We start from the raw sequence: 17,183 nt of genomic DNA, 5'->3' as shown, positions 1-17,183 counted from the left end.
CTCATCCTCGGACCCACCCCCTCAGCCTGGGACGACTCCTGGTGGCCGACCACACTGGGAACAGCACCAACACCCACCGACCATGCACGCAACCTAGGATTCATCCTCAACTCCTCCCTTTCCATGGCTAAGCAGGTCAACGCCGTCTCCTCCTCCTGCTACAATTTTGGAGAGCAAACAAGGACCCCCTGATACGGATAGATTTCCTGGGTCAGGGCAAAGAGCAAGTGTAAATAGATTACCCAGGCAAATGCATGGACCAACTGGCACAAGAAAAGTCACTCAATACATATTAAAAAAGATAATACACTATCGCATGTACATAAGAAAATACAAATTTAATAACATATTTCATAAAAACTGATACATATTCATACACAAAAGATAAAAAATGGTTGATAGCATTTTGACATATGCAAATTTTCAATCAAGTCAGTAATTCATTAGTATAAAAGGTCAGATGGTTTCCTGTTATTTGTCAACGCGTTTCGACACTTATGTGCCTTCCTCAGGACTGTACCATCCTACTGTAAAAGATTTAAAAAAAGATAATTTTACATTAATGTTTTGCTATGTACATGTCAACTAGTGCAATAGTTTTCTATCATGCGCTAAATGTTGGTCATATTCAAAGTTGATAATGCCACTTTAAACATTTTTACACTTTGATGGTGCTGCCATTTAGTTACATATCATACAAAATATTTGCCTTATACAGTCATTGGATAATTGTTCGATACGTTTTGTTATTATTTTGTTAAGAAAAACATACAGTTCATTTCATTCTTATAACAACATTGTATGTATAATTCCAACCCTAACTATTATGAACTAAAGACCGATAGACAAAAGAAACAGATGTACAGAGAGGACAGATATATGGCCTATTTTAGATAGAAAGTTACACAGAGTGTAGGTGAATGGTCCCTGTTCAGCCTATTGATGAAAGTATTCATCAAGATTTTAACCACTAGTTGTTCTAGACTACTCTTATTAATGCCATATAGACAGTGCCACATAGATAGTGCCATTTATGCGTCATTTGGGTGATGCTTGGCGGTACATAGCACCTCTATGCTAGTAGGATTTCAACATGCCTGTCCTCTATTTCTAGATATATTCTCTAATTATCTTGGTTTTAGCATTCTTATCTAACTTTATTAGGAGAAGCTTACCTATTATAAACAAAAAACCGGATTGATGCGCCCAAGGTTAAGGTCAATGTGCCATCCAAGTCAGTTTAAATATTGATGAACGTAGTGTCTGTATAATAAGAATGGTTTGCCTTTGATTAGCGTACATCTCCCAGCCAAAAAATGAAATAAAATGAAACCCTCAACATTGTCTGTATGCTTACCTGATTTTAATCTGACATTTTATTTTGGCAGGGTTTTCTGGTGAATATTTCGGATAGTCTACTAGTTATAGTTGGCTACTCCATATCGCAGCGCAGGAACAATATAGTAAGGATGAACAAATGCCACTGAGGATGGATAAAAAGGATCTTATTACTTAACCAATAGTGATATCTTTCATGGTGAATAATTCGAATACACAATGAGGTTTTGTAATCCTAAAAGGAGAATCCTTATTTTATTCTGTCAACATCCTGTTCGTATTTGTTAAATTCTATGTAGTCCCTTTTATTGGAAACATAGAGGTGTTTATCTATTTAACAAGCACATTGCTTTATTGCTATATTAAGCACACGTTACTAGTTGTTATATTTCTTACCATAAGTTTTTCTAGATAATTCCTAGCTGTCATCCGTTTATGAGCCGTGTTTTGGATATATCTTCTGGCAGTTTGGTTATTTACAGTCACCCATCTATAGAAAATATATAAACAGTACATATTGGCTGGGCGCTGAAGGATGTATTGCCTCTTAATTCGAAATAAGTTAGCTTTCTAATTTACCTATTTCCAATAGGTTGCAGGTCGCGCAGTGTCTCACTTGATATTTTCAATTATTTTCGGCGGATAAGCGGTACTTGCAATCTGTAACGATAGAGTATCGCTAGCATTACCATTCAGTCAGCACACTGCTTCGATTGATGTTTTCAGTTATTCTCGGCGGATAAGCGGTACTTGCATTCTGTAACAGCAGAGTATCGCTAACATTGCCTTCCTTCTCTTATTTTAAGCTTACGTGCATATGGGTTTAAAACTGCATTATATCTACATATGGCGCTTGTTTAACGGTACTTTCACTCTATAACAGCAGAGCATAGCTAGCATTAATTTACTGCCTTTACTTTACTTTAAGATAACGCGCATTTTGGTTTAGAGCTGCATTTTGACTCGATATAGCTCTTGTTTACCGGGATTGACTTACGCGTTGGAAAGAGCTGCTTCAGTGATACCTGCGGGCAGTTGTAACGATTGGGCGGTTCCTGTAGTCTGGAAGACAACAGAGTAACACTAGCGTTACCTTTTGTCCATAGTTTACAGCTATGTAGCATTAGGTTGCAGCGCACCGTAATATCAGCACTCACCTGTATTGTACTGTTCAAGACGGACCGCGCACAGCGGCGTTTCAGCGGTATTCGGTAATTTAAAAAAGAAATTGTTTTACAGTTTTTTATTGGCTTATATACCAGGACGGATCATTGGCCCATAGTGCGAGTATCCGTTTCTTAAAGGGACATGGTTCTGTATTGACTGAATGTGCCGGTTTTTCTTGAATGACGCCTGTGTATTTTTATAATTCATTTCTTAAGTATACCCCTACCTATATTCTTGTAGTATTTATTTATTTCAATTCATAAATCCTCCTCCTGCTACAACACCCTCTGCATGCTCGGCAGGACCTACAAGTGGATCCCGACCGAAACAAGAAGAACGGTGACACAGGCCCTCGTCAGCAGCAGACTGGACTACGGCAACGCACTCTATGCAGGAATCCCAGCCAAACACCTACGACGACTACAACGCATCCAAAATGCCTCCCCCCAACTGATCGTCAACGCCCCCCGCCGCAGCCACATCACCCCCCACCTGAGAGACCTACACTGGCTCCCCGTCGACAAGAGGATCACCTTCAAGCTCCTCACCCACACACACAAAGCACTCCACAACTCCGGACCAGCCTACCTTAACAGCAGACTCAGCTTCTACACCCCCACCCGCCAGCTCCGCTCCGCCAGCCTCGCCCTTGCCGCTGTCCCCCGCATCCAACGAATGACCTCTGGTGGCAGATCCTTCTCCTACCTCGCCGCCAAGACCTGGAACACCCTCCCCACCCACATACGGCAGACCAAAGACCTACTCGCCTTCAGAAGACTCCTCAAGACCTGGCTCTTCGAGCAGTCTCAGCACCCCCCCTCCCCTCAGCGCCTTGAGACCCTCACGGGTAAGTAGCGCGCTCTACATGTGCTCTGATTGATTGATTGATTGATGTGTGGGATGCCTTTCAAGAATATATTTACAACAGGGGACTTGAAAAGAGAAGGCTGATCAGGATCCTTAAGAAGGCTGAAATGGCACAGAGATAGCCTTTGATAATGCCCAGAGCAGTGCCCTGTTGGGCAAGATAAAGAAGAAAGAGGAGAACCTATGAAAGAGGGGCAGAAAGAGGATCCACAGCCTTTGATGTGCACCATGTCACAAATTTGTTCCACCTGCAGGCGTATACCGTTTTTGTGGAGCGACGCCTTGCTGCCAGAATCCCATCACAGACTTCAGGAGGCAAGTCAAATGACCTCAACTGTCGCCGCTCAATCTCCACACATGTAGGTGGAGACTGGACGGGTTCGGGTGGAGGACCGTCCCCTGTTGCTGCAACAGAAAGTCCTCCTGAAGAGGCAGACGAATCGGGGGATCGTCTGACATACTGAGTAGCTCGGGATACCACTATCTTCGTACCGAGTCTGGAGCCACAAGGATGACATGAGCCCAGTCGCGCCTGATATTCTGCACTCTGGGCAGAAGTGGTATAGGCGGAAAGGCGTACAACAGACCGCAACTCCACTTGTGACAAAAAGTGTCTCCGAGCGAGTGCCACCTTGGAAATTCCAACGCGCAGAACTGATGACTGCGTGTTCTCTTCGGTGGTGAATAGATCTAACCAAGTCTCTCCTCACTGCTGAAAGAGACCTTGCGCCATGTCCGAGTTCAGACGCCATTCGTGATCCATCATGCACTGGCGGCTGAGTTTGTCTGCCCTGGCGTTCAGGGAACCTGCCAGGTGTTGAACCACCAGGGTGACGCCCTGGTTGTTCCAGCCATGCCCAGAGGCGCAGAGCCTCCTGATAAAGGGTCCGCCCTGTTTGTTGCAGTACCACATGGTGGTGGTATTGTCCGTGAACACCTGCACTACACTTTCCCGGACAGAGGGAAGGAATGCTTTCAGTGCAAGTCGGATCGCCCGCAGCTCCAGAAGGTTGATATGGAGCCGGGACTCCGAAGCAGACCAGAGGCCTCTGATCTCCGCCTCTCCCATGTGGCCCCCCATCCCAGGAGGGACGCATCTATCACCACTGTGTGCTCTGGTTGGGGTAGGGAGTGGGATCTGCCGCTGACCCAATCGCGGTCCGTGAGCCACCACTCCAACTGCCTTGCAGTGCCCTTCGAGATCAGAACGTGGTTGGGCAAGTTGCCCTGATGCTGTGCCCACTGGAACTTCAGGTCCCACCTGGCGTGATGTAAAAGCAGGATGCAAGAGGCCATAAGCCCCAGGAGCCGCGCGTCATCCTGACCGAGACTCGGGATGAAGGCCGAAAGATCAGAATCAGAGCCTGAATATCCAGAACCCGCTACTCGGGAGGATACACCCGAAACTGCGCCGAGCCCAGAACCGCTCCTATGAAGAGGAGCTTCTGAGAGGGGCACAGGTGTGACTTCGGCACGTTGATGGAGAACCCCAGCGAGTGCAGGAGATCGGCCGTAGTCTGGAGGTGGGAGACGACTGTCTGGGACGAGCCCGCCTTCAACAACCAGTTGTTGAGATAGGGGAAGACTGGAACCCCTTGTAGGAAGGTGGACATCTGACTATGGTTACCCCCAACTTTTTGCCTAGTGTTTAGCTGGTTTTCTACTTAGTTGGCCTGGGACCCTGCTATTCAGGACCCCAGGCCCTCTGCTCTCTCTGTTAAAATGGACACCATGTACTCTAGGTACATACCAATTGGAACCTGGATCACCTTGTGAGCCCCTGTACAGTGTACCCTAGGTACCCAGGGCATAGGTGCATCCAAGGCCTACCAGGGGCTGCAGCACGTATTGTGCCACCCCTGGCCTGGCCTTACTATTTGACACAACTGGCTGATCACTCAGCTGGGGCAAGGTGGTGTAATCACCCTTTGCTTTAGGTATAGTATCTCTATATCTAACACATACAAGGACACACAGTAACCTATAAGTCACTCCTATGGCAGGCCTTATCAATCCTGGAGGCAGAGTGCTTGGTTATGTGTGAGATGGTGCTCTAGCATGAGCTGAGCCTGTCTGCAGCTTTCGGAACCATGTCCTTTAGCTGTTTCCTGATAGCGTCATACCATATACTCATAAGTGCATTATGAACCTCGCGGTTAAATGCTAACTCTGGTTTGACATTATCAAAACATGTCGAGTAAGGTGTCATGCGAATTGGAATACTACCCCCTCGCCAATGCTGGCGACGGGGGTAGCATTCCACCCTTCTAGAGGGACACGACATGTACAGAACCTGAACCCCGGTTAAAGTTAAACAGAGCCTCAGCATCACAAAATGGATGCTGCCACGACAGACACAAGTCTGACCTCCTTCTGCTGGGAGTCCTTCCAGCGAGGGAGGCTTGGACAAAGGGTTTCCTGCCTTGGGAGGTGCTAGCACCACCCCAGACAGGATTAAGTGTATCTGGTTAGGTAGGGCTGAATAGAATCAGACATGCCCGGGGCATACAAGGTGTCCCCGTGCATAGGCCAGTTCAAAACGGAGCTGGGGCACTCCAGCCCCAGCTCTGGCGCGAAACTGGACAAAGAAAAGGGGGTGTAATCACCCCCCTTCCTGGTCCCACCCATAGGAGGGATCTAGTAGGTAGTCCAGCCCCTAGAATTGGTTTAAAAGTAGGAGCTGAGTTCTAATACAGCAGATTACCCTGAAATTCGACTACACAAGAAGAAACTCTGGACCTTCGACGTTCTGCTGCTCAGAAGACTGAAGAATCTCCCTTGTGGCCAAGGAGTGGCCACCCTGTGAACACAGGCACCATCCAGCAATCAACGACTGCTTTGCCGCCGCCTCCCGCCGGAGCCCAGAGCCTGACCAGAACCAGACTCCCAGACATCTAACAGCCCGATCCACAGTCCCTGCAAAGCTGAGACGAGTGGAGGCGACCTGAGACGTGGGACCGGACCTCTTGAAAAGTCCACGAGAAGCTGACTGCGCAGCACCTGAGGCACCCTCGTCGCTGTGCTTGGGGTCTTGAGAAGCCCCACCACCGAGCTACATTTTCTCTAAGGACCAGCCCTCCAACTCTCACTAGATCTGCGTGGGGCCCTTCTGCTTTGTTCCAGTCGACGCGCCTATCCGGTTACTAGTCCGTTGGCTAGTGGCCATTTTGGCGACCAAACAACAACTTTCCAACGCTGGTCTGGTTGCTCCAGACTGGCCCTTGCTGCTCCCAAAAGCAGCAACCCATCTGACCTTGCTGGTTAGAGTGAGAAGCCTTCTCTGTTTCCTGCATGACTTGCTTTAGCCAAGGCCTGTTTGCTCCGATCGAGAAGCCGACTCCGCCATCAACTAGAGCCTACGTGGGACAGCTCGTGAGTGACTCCTGGTCGTCGTCATCGTCGCCTAGTCCACGCTGCTGAAGAGACAAGCTTCACGACATCACCTGTTGGCACCCAACAACGCCTGGTTCCTTCCTGGTTCCACGCCGGTCACTGGCTAGTGACTGTGAACATTGTCCCCTCTGCTTTCAGGTCTTGACCTCTTCAGATCCACCCTTTGATCCATCTGAACTATTCACATCATGTCGCCTGCAGCATCAACACTCCAAGGCTCCATCTGAGCTCCTGCAGAATCCCGACACACTTTGGCTCCACTGCACCCGCTTCCTGTGGGTGAGGCAACGCTGGCACTCCGGTGCCCCCGAGTAGTTTAACACTCATAGTGTCCAGATTCCAAAGGGTTAAGTTCTAGACTAACCAGAAGACTTCCTACCTTCACCTTTTTCACTTTTACGCATCCATTGACTTCAATGTAAACTGCTTCTAACTTTGCGCACAGCAAACCAGATCCCGTGGGCCTCCTAGTTCCTAACTGGCGTTAGTACAGCATAGCCCCAGCGATTCCCAAGGCCCTAGGCCTTACTTCCTTTCGACTCGTGGTATTTATACCACTTCTTTAGTATATGGTTTTAGGGACCACCCGGGCCTATCCATATTTGTGCAACTTTCATATACTTATCAATTGTATTGTTTTAACGTGTTTGCTTCTGTGCTCATAAAGAGTTCAGGGGACTATTTGTAGTAATAAATACATATATATTTTGAATATATATCCTGTGTGGTGTCCTTTCACTTGGTGTTCAAGGGGGTTACATATGGTAATACAGCTGGCTTCACATGCCAAAAGAGTTTAGCCTAAGACTGCTTTGTCCACACTACCACTAGGATAGCTGGTCTATAAGGTTGACTTACAACCAATCACCATAAGGGTTGTTTGGACTGATACAAGGTGGTCACTAGAATTAGTGAACATCATTTATCAGGCCAACTTCTCACACCCCTAATATGCGCAGGTGAGCGGCGACCACCGCCATCACTTTCGTGAACACCCGAGGGGCACTGGTGAGGCCGAAGGGGAGCATGGTAAACTGAAAGTGCTCGTGGCCTACCGTGAACCGCAGGTAGCGCCGGTGGGCCGGATGGACAGGGATGTGGAAATATACGTCCAGCAAGTCCAACGCTGCCATCCAGTCTCCAGGGTCTAGGGCAGCCAGGACCTGAGCTAAAGTCAGCATCTTGAACTTCTCCTTGTGGAGGAGCCCTTGACGCTCCGCAGGTCCAAGATAGGGCACAGGCCCCCTTTGCTCTTCTGGGAACCAGAAAGTAGTGGGAGTAGCAACCACATCCTACTTCTGGCCCAGGGATGCGCTTGATAGCCCCTTTGCCAAGCGGGCCATAGCTTCCTCCTGCAGAAGCTGCAAGTGATCCCCCGACATGCGGTGGTACTGCGGTGGCATGGCTGTAGGGGTCGCCTCGAAGGGGAGGGAGTAGCCCCCTGGGACGATTTACAGCACCCACCTGGCCGACGTGCTGGAGCGCCAGTGATTGCAAACCCTGCCCCCCGCTGGCGTTGAATGGGCCTGAAAGCTCAGACTAGGAAGGCTTTGAGGCAGATGCTGCGGGAGTGGATGTGGACTGACCGGGCCTCTGTCCCACTGCACCGCCACGGCAGTTACCACGTCCGCGACCGCGTTCAGGTTGGTTCTGCGGCCTGTGGCTGGACGAAAGTTTGGGGGCGCCCCTTCCTTGGCCACGAAAGGGGCGAAAAGCAGAAGTCTGCTGCGCTGGCCCGACAGGCCCAAGGACTTCGCCCTAGCCCTGGAGTCCTTGAAACGCTCAAGCGCACTGTCTGCTTTGTCGTCAAAAAGGCGACAGCCATCTAAGGGCATGTCCATGAGTGTGTTCTGGACATTCCCTGAAAAATTAGCGGACCTCAGCCAGGCGTGGCGACGGATCGTCACCATTGTTTAAATTGCTCTGCCCACGAGTCCATGGTATCAAGTCCACATCGGATGGAATAATGTGCTGCGTCCCGCCCCTCAGCAAGAGCCTAGGCGAGCCGTGCCTGGGCCTTCTGTGGACACTGGGGCAGCATGTCCACAACCGGATCCCACAAAGAGTGGGTGTAACGCCCAAAAGGCATGCAGTGTTGATGGGCCGCAATCCCAGGCTCACTGAGGAGAACAGTTTCTTCCCAAACTGATCAAGCTTTTGGATTCCCGATCTGGAGGAGCAGACGGGAATGCGGTCTGGGACATAGAGGCCTGGATCACCAGACTCTCAGGGGTAGGGTGTACGGACAGAAAGCAGGGGTCGCCCGGAGCCGGGCAGTGGCGTCGATCCACGTTCCGATCCACATGGGGCATTGTGGAGGGCTTGGACCAAGTGCCCATCAGAGCGTCTGTGAGGGCCTCATTGAATGGCAGCAGAGGCTCTGAAGAGATTACTGGCAGCTGAAGCACCTCATGAGGAGATTAGTCCTTACGTCCGCCGCAGGGAGCTCAAGAGCCAAGGCTTTGGCTGCCCTGCGCAACACCACACCATATGTAGCACCCTCCTCCGTGGCCACGGAGGGAGGAGAAATGAAGCCAGTGTCGGGCGATGTGTCAAGACCACTGGCACCCCCCAGCTCGTCTGCCCAGTCCTGACTCAGCTGGCACTGCCGTGCCAGAAGGTCCTCAGACCCCTCCCAGTCCTCCCCTTCATCCGTGTCCTGATAAACAGGAAGAAATGATGGAGCCAGGTCATAGATGAATTGCTCACCCACCGACGCCAGAGATTGGGGCCGAGTGGCGCTGCTCCGATGCGGGACCCGGAACGGGGCTGAAACCATGGGCGGCGTCTTCCGAAGACAGCGCCGGGAGTGACACCATAGGGGTCAGCACCAGCGGCGGAGTCGTGAGGTCAACTGGCGTCGGCCCGGATCCAGGCCTGAATCCCACGGGGGCCTGCGGCGTCGGGACCGAAGTCGACAACGGCGCTGGGGCCGAAGCCTCCGGCTCGCTCGGACCTCCAGTTGGGTCTGCGGGGCCCGAAGGTGTGCCGGCAGGCCTCAACGGAGGGAAGTGAGTCCACATGGCCACGAGGAAATCACGAATCTCCTCCGGCATCTCACGCAGTCCAGAGACTGAAGGGTATGGGACCGGATGCGACGCCTGCGGCTCCGGTGGAGCCACCTGAACCCTCGGCCGAGTCACGCGACGTGGGAACGTGCAGTGCAAAGTAAAGTGATTACATGGAAGTGATTAAAAAGGAATAGAGAACCAACATCAAACAAACTTTAATATATGTTGGTCTCTTTCGAGTTAAAAACCGGAACAGCGCAAGAATATGCAGTTTAAACAAATATCTGCAAATATCACTTCCATGTAATCACTTCACTTTGCACTGCACGTTCCCACCGAGTGATCATATGTATGGTCTACTTGTGATCGTGGGCAAACACCCCGTCCTACTTGGTGAGTGCTGGTTGAGTCTCGATACCCTAGAGATGACCTACTCTCACCTTGGGATGACCATATGATAAAACGATCACTTCCAAGATTTTGATGGGAATCCATCTCTGGATCGTGGGTCTCGCCTACGTTCGCTGATGACTATGTGTGTTGATGGCTGTTAGATGTAATTTAGACTGTTAGGTTGTGGTGGCATACCATGGTGATGCTCCAGTCTTATCAATGATCTGAGAACTGTTTGGACTATGGTGCAAAAACTAACAATTGTGTTTAGTGGCTGAGCCTGCTCTTCTGGTGTGGTAGGACACTTCTCCAGGATTAGCGTGTCTTTCATAGATTCACATGCCTGAATCATTCCCCGTCGTCGGAGTGGGAGTCCCACAGTACGTAAAAAAAGCAATAATATGGATATAATAACCACAAAAAAACCTTGGTAATAACCAACCAGGAAGTAAAGTAGCCCTAAGCTACAGGAGCAAAAACTTCCCCACTCATGACAATCTTAGTCATTTTGTATAGACCAAACTGCAGCCAATCAGGCGACAGCCCCTGTGAGAAGTTGGCCTGATATATGATGCTCACTAGTTCTAGTGATCACCTTGTATCAGTTCAAGCAACCCTTATGGTGATTGGTTGTAAGTCAACCTTATAGACCAGCTATCCTAATGGTAGCATGGACAAAGCAGTCTAGGCTAAACTCTTTTGGCATGTGAAGCCAGCTGTTTTACCACATATAACCCCTTGAATACCAGATGAAAGGACACCACACAGGTTGTTATAAAAATAAACAATATATTTATTACCAACAAACACCTCTGAACTCTTTATGAGATCAGAGGGCTAAGCACATAACAAAACTCTTAAGAAAAATACAGTAAGTCGCACAAATTACAATGGTGCCCTAGGGGCACGGCAAACCATATACTAAGTAAATGGTATAAGTAGAATGATGGAAGAAATGAAGATGCCCAGAGGCTGTAGAATCGCTGGGGCTTCACTACCCTAACCTTAGGTAAGGAGCAGGAGGCCCACGGGAAGCATGTGCAGTGTTAGAACACACACGCGGGTTTCAATGCAAAGTCAATGGGCATGAACAAATTACGAAATAGGTAAGTAAAGACAGTTCCGTCTGGTTGAGACTAAAACTACAGGATACCTGGACACTAGGAGAGTCAATCTACCTATGAGCACCGAAATGCTCTTGTTACCTCACCCACGGGCTGCGGGTGCATAGGTGTGAAAGTGTGTCGGGTTTCCGCGTTGAAGTCAATGGAGCCTTGGAGAAAGATGCTGCAGGCGACCAGCAGGAAGATGTCCGGAATGATCCAAGGGCGGATCGAAGAAGATGGAGACCTGAAAGCAGAGGGTACAATGTTCAAAGTCACTAGCCAGTGACCGGAGTGGAACCAGGAAGGAACCTGATGATGTTGTCGCAATCAGGTGAAGAGTGGACGCTTGACTCTGCAGCCACGTGAACCAGGAGGTGTCTTTGACGACCAGGATGGAGGCACGAGCTGTCCCACGCAGGCTCTCGCTGTCGGCGGTGTCTGTTCCAGGATCGGTGTCAACAGGCCTTGGCAAAGGCAACCCACGCGGTGAGTAAAGATGGTGTCTGGTGCGGATCAAGAGGGTCCGGGGGGCTTCTCTTTTGGAAGGAAGCAAGTGCCAGTCTGGAGCAACCAGACCAGCTGTGTAGATTTCAAGGTTCGTCGTCTAGGAGGCCACTAGCCAGCCGGCAAGTGACCAGACAACGCGTCGAGCAGTAATCAAGCAGAAGGGCCCCACACAGATCTCGTGGATGCTGGAGGGCTGGTCTTCGGTGCAGGAGCTGCTCGGGGCTGGGGCTTCTCAATCCCCAAAGTACTTTCTCGAGGGTGCCTCAGAGGTCGTGCTGGAAGCGAAGTGCAGTTCTTCGAAGATGGCCGGTCCCACGTGTCTCATCACACCCACGGGTCTCAGCTGTGATGCAGATGTGGCTAGAGGTCGGAGAGGTCTGGGAGTCCGGGTCTCGTTGAGCTCTGAGGTCTGGTTCTGGCAGGAAGGACGAAAAAGTTAACCGCTAGGACGCTTGATGGTGCCTGCTTGTGCAGGGTGGTCACTCCTTGGCCACAAGAGAGATTTCTTCAGTCTTCTGTGGAGCATAACGTCGAAGTCCAGAGTTTCTTCTTGTTAAGTTTCAATTCAGGATAATCTAATTTGGAATGGGACCAGCTCCTACCTTTATTCTGCTAAAGGGGGCTGTACTGTGACGAGGTCCCTCCCATGGGTGGGACCAGGAAGGGGGGTGGTTAGACCCCTTATCCTTTGTCCGGTTTCGTGCCAGAGCTGGGGCTGGAGTGCCCCAGCAACTGGTTTGAACCGGAGTATGCACAGGTACACCTTGTGTGCCCCAGGCATGTCTCATTCCTTTCAGCCCTGCCTATCTGGATATACAAAGTCCTGTCTGGTGTGGTGCTGGCACCTCCCCAGGCAGGAAACCCTTTGTCCAGGCCTCCGTTGCTGGAAGGACTCCCAGCAGCAGGAGGTCAGACTTGTGTCTGTGGCAGCAGCATCCATTTTGTGATGCTGAGGCTCGGGTTAACTTTAACCGGGGTTACAGTTACATACATAACGTGTCCCTCTAAAAGGGTGGAATGCTACCCCCGTCGCCAGAACTGGCGAGGTGGTAGTATTCCACTTCATATGACACCTTACTCGACATGTTTTGATAACGCTATGCCAAAGTTAGCAATAACCGCGAGGATTATAATGCACTTAAGAGTATATGGTATAGCGTTATCATGGAACAGCTATAAGGACATGGTTCCGAAAGCAGCAGACAGGCTCAGCTCATGCTAGAGCACCATCTCACATAATTCCAAGCACTCTGCCTTCAGGATTGATAAGGCCTGCCATAGGAGTGACTTATAGGAGTATATGTGTCCATTTTAGGGTTAGATATAGGTATACTATATCTACAGCAAAGGGTGATTACGGATCACTGAAATAATATCGAAGGACAAAATATAGACTTGCAAAAATATCGTTGACAAAATATCGACAGACAGAATATCGAGTTTGTATCTACAAACAGGTAAGTACAAAAATATCGAGTACAAAATATCGTTTACAAAAATATAGTTTTTAAAAAAATCGACTTTATTAAAAACAGTGTTAAATTAAATTAATATTAAAATTTAATTACTAAAATATACTTACAAATACTTAAATTAACTTATAATAATTAAATAATATATGAAATTAATAAAAATAAATTTTTACAATCATATTTGTTAAAACATATATATATATTAACATACTATAATTAAATAAGATACTATTATATTACCGTACAATAGCAGAAGTGTAAAAAATACTATTCCCACTCCAAAGAGTGCAAGCGTAGGGAAAGCATTGGATAGCGTAGGGGTTAAAATTACTATTCCCACTCCAGTGGGTGCAACAGTAGGGAAACCGTTGGATAGCGTAGGGGTTAAAATTACTATTCCCACTCCAGTGAGTGCAACAGTAGGGAAAGGGTTGGATAGCGTAAGGGTTTAAATTACTATTCCCACTCCAGTGGGTGCAACAGTAGGGAAAGCGTTGGATAGCGTAGGGGTTAAAATTACTATTCCCACTCCAAAGTGAGCGACAGTAGGGAAAGCGTTGGATAGCGTAGGGGTAAAAATTACTATTCCCACTCCAGTGGGTGCAACAGTAGGGAAAGCGTTGGATAGCGTAGGGGTTAAAATTACTATTTCCACTCCAGTGGGTGCAACAGTAGGGAAAGCGTTGGATAGCGTAGAGGTTAAAATTCCAATTCCCACTCCAAAGAGTGCAACAGTAGGGAAAGCGTTGGATAGCGTAGGGGTAAAAATTACTATTCCCACTCCAGTGGGTGCAACAGTAGGGAAAGCGTTGGATAGCGTAGGGGTTAAAATTACTATTCCCACTCCAAAGTGAGCGACAGTAGGGAAAGCGTTGGATAGCGTAGGGGTAAAAATTACTATTCCCACTCCAGTGGGTGCAACAGTAGGGAAAGCGTTGGATAGCGTAGGGGTTAAAATTACTATTTCCACTCCAGTGGGTGCAACAGTAGGGAAAGCGTTGGATAGCGTAGAGGTTAAAATTCCAATTCCCACTCCAAAGAGTGCAACAGTAGGGAAAGCGTTGGATAGCGTAGGGGTAAAAATTACTATTCCCACTCCAGTGGGTGCAACAGTAGGGAAAGCGTTGGATAGCGTAGGGGTTAAAATTACTATTCCCACTCCAAAGAGTGCAACAGGAGGGAAAGCGTTGGATAGCGTAGGGGTTAAAATTACTATTCCCACTCCAGTGGGTGCAACAGTAGGGAAAGTGTTGGATAGCGTAGGGGTTAAATTACTATTCCCACTCCAGTGGGTGCAACAGTAGGGAAAACGTTGGATAGCGTAGGGGTTAAAATTACTATTCCCACTCCAGAGAATACAACATTAGGGAAAGTAAATACTTCATAAATAATTAAAAAATGTATAAATGAATATCTATTAATAATTAATTAAAAATAAATAAAATTTGTATACAATATAATAATTAATATATTAAAATGACTAATTAACAATAATTATTTCAATTGATCACCTATTAATACTAATTAATAATAATATTTACAATTAATTATTTAATAATGAAAAAGTATTTAACAATTATTTGAAATTAAATAAATATAAATAAAAGTAATGAATTAATTAATTATAATTTAATCAATTCCCACCCGATTCCCCTATAAACTCACAACCCGCTACAAAAATAAATTATAAAAATTTACATAATTACCAATTAATCAATTAATTAAAATTAATTACCAATTAAAATGTAATTAATTAACTATTATAAATTAATTAACAATTAATTTAAATTTACTATCAATAAATAAATTTAAATATTTAATTAATTATAATTAAAATACTTCCCACCCTATTCCCCTATAAACCCACAACCCGCTACAGAATTAAATTACGCAATAATAATAAAAACAAAATTCATTAATAAAAATTAATTATAACATAAATACACACTTTTCACACATATTATACCATAAACATACACTATAAAAAATTATATATTATTAAAAAATCGATATTTTTTACTATCTATATTATATACTTCGATATTTTAACTTTCTATATTTTTAACAATCGATATTATATCACTTACCTTAAAAACGATATTTTGGTCATCTATATTCTGTCCTGTCGATATTTTGTCCAGTCGATATTTAAAACTCAATATTATGTCCAGTCGATATTTTGGAGTCGATATTATGTCTGTGCACCGGTGATTACACCACCTTGCCCCAGCTGTGTTACCAGCCAGTTGTGTCTGTTTAGATGGTCAGCCAGGGGTGGCATAATACATGCTGCAGCCCCTGGTAGGCCTTGGGTACACTTATACCCTGGGTACCTATGGTACACTGTACAAGGACTTACAAGAGTGACCCATTACCAATTGGTAAATGCACCTAAAGTACATGTATGTCAATTTAGAGAGAGAACAGCTAGGCTGAGGGTGTGATTAGCAGGCCCACAGCCAGGGAAAGTCATAAACCAGTGAAGAAAAAAGCAAAAATCTGGGGTGACCATAGGATTGCAGACCCTACTCTCCTACATAACCCCCCTCCCCCTAAACTTAGGGACATTAAACTAACCTTGACCAGGTGAGTCTTCCTGTTCCAAGTGGAAATACCCCGAGAGCCCATCTGCCTTGCCATGGTCAGTACCAGGTCTGTGTTCCACTGTAAAGTCCATCCCCTTTAGGGAAATGGACCACCTAAGAAGTTTGGGGTTTTCACCCTTCATTTGATTTAGCCACAAAAGGGGCTTATGGTCTGTCTGAATCTTGAAGTGAGTTCCAAACAAGTATGGCCTCAACTTCTTCAGGGCCCAAACCACAGCAAAGGCCTCCCTCTCAATAGCTGACCAACGTTTCTCTGTAGGGGTCACCCTTCTACTTATAAAAACAATGGGCTGGTCATGACCATCATTATTCAGCTGAGATAGAACAGCTCCCACACCCACCTCAAAAGCATCTGTTTAGACAATGAAGGTTTTGGAGTAGTCTGGACTCTTGAGAATATGTGCAGTACACATGGCCTGCTTCAAGTCATCGAATGCCTTTTGACAGCTAACTGTCCACTGAACATTCTTTGGAATTTTCCTGCTTGTCAGGTCATTAAGTGGGGTCATAATGGCCCCATAATTTCTGACACATTTCCTTTAGTAACCAGACAGGCCCAAGAAAGCTCTGACCTGTGTCTGGGTGGTTGGAGGAGCCTAGTCCTTTGTGGCCTGTATCTTGCTCTCCAATGGTTGAACATGGCCTCCACCTACAAGGTGGCCCAGGTACACAACCTGACTCTGCCCTATCTGGCACTTGGTGGCCTTGATAGTGAGGATTGCCTTCTGCAGGGCCTCCAAAACTTTCCTCAGGTGGATCAGGTGATCCTCCCAGGTGGAGCTGAAGGCAGCAATACATTTAGATATGCTGCACAAAGGTCATCCAACCCAGTGAGAACTTGGTTCACCAACCTTTGAAAAGTTGCAGGTGCATTTTTCAAACCAAAGGGCATCACCACAAATTGGCAATGATCTCCTGGGGTAGAAAATGCTGTTTTGGCCTTGGCCTCCTCAGCTAAACTGATTTGCCAATAACCAGCTGTCAGGTCAAATGTACTCAAGAATTTGTCAGAAGCCAATTTATCTATGAGTTCAACTGCCTTAGGTATTTGATGGGAATCTGTTTTAGTAACAGCATTGAGACCCCTGTAGTCTACGCAAAACCTCATCTCTCTCTTACCATCCTGGGTGTAATGCTTTGGCACTAGAACTACAGGACTAGCCCAAGGGCTCTCTGAGGGTTCAATGACTCCCAATTCCAACATCTTTTGTACTTCTTTCTTTATGCAGTCCCTGACGTGGTCAGGTTGCCTGTAGATTTTACTCTTTATAGGCAGACTGTCACCAGTGTCCACCTCATTTGTGCACCAGTTTGTCTGACTGG

General features: G+C 47.1%; 1 protein-coding gene and 1 long non-coding RNA gene across 11 annotated transcripts in view; one reads left to right on the top strand and one right to left on the bottom strand.

Moving 5' to 3' along the window:
- USHBP1 (USH1 protein network component harmonin binding protein 1) overlaps positions 1-17,183 on the top strand; it is a 198,277-nt gene that overhangs the window by 24,748 nt on the left and 156,346 nt on the right. The window lies entirely within an intron of this gene.
- LOC147673109 (uncharacterized) lies at positions 315-2,001 on the bottom strand. Its single transcript, XR_015302499.1, has 5 exons — positions 1,918-2,001; positions 1,735-1,828; positions 1,358-1,483; positions 1,176-1,263; positions 315-527 (listed from the first exon to the last, which is right to left on the bottom strand). It is a non-coding gene; the product is annotated as an uncharacterized LOC147673109 (long non-coding RNA).

The sequence above is a fragment of the Lissotriton vulgaris genome, chromosome 12 (assembly GCF_964263255.1).
Source record: "Lissotriton vulgaris chromosome 12, aLisVul1.2, whole genome shotgun sequence".
Lineage (NCBI taxonomy): Eukaryota > Metazoa > Chordata > Amphibia > Caudata > Salamandridae > Lissotriton > Lissotriton vulgaris.
This window is presented reverse-complemented; position numbering and strand designations above follow the sequence as displayed.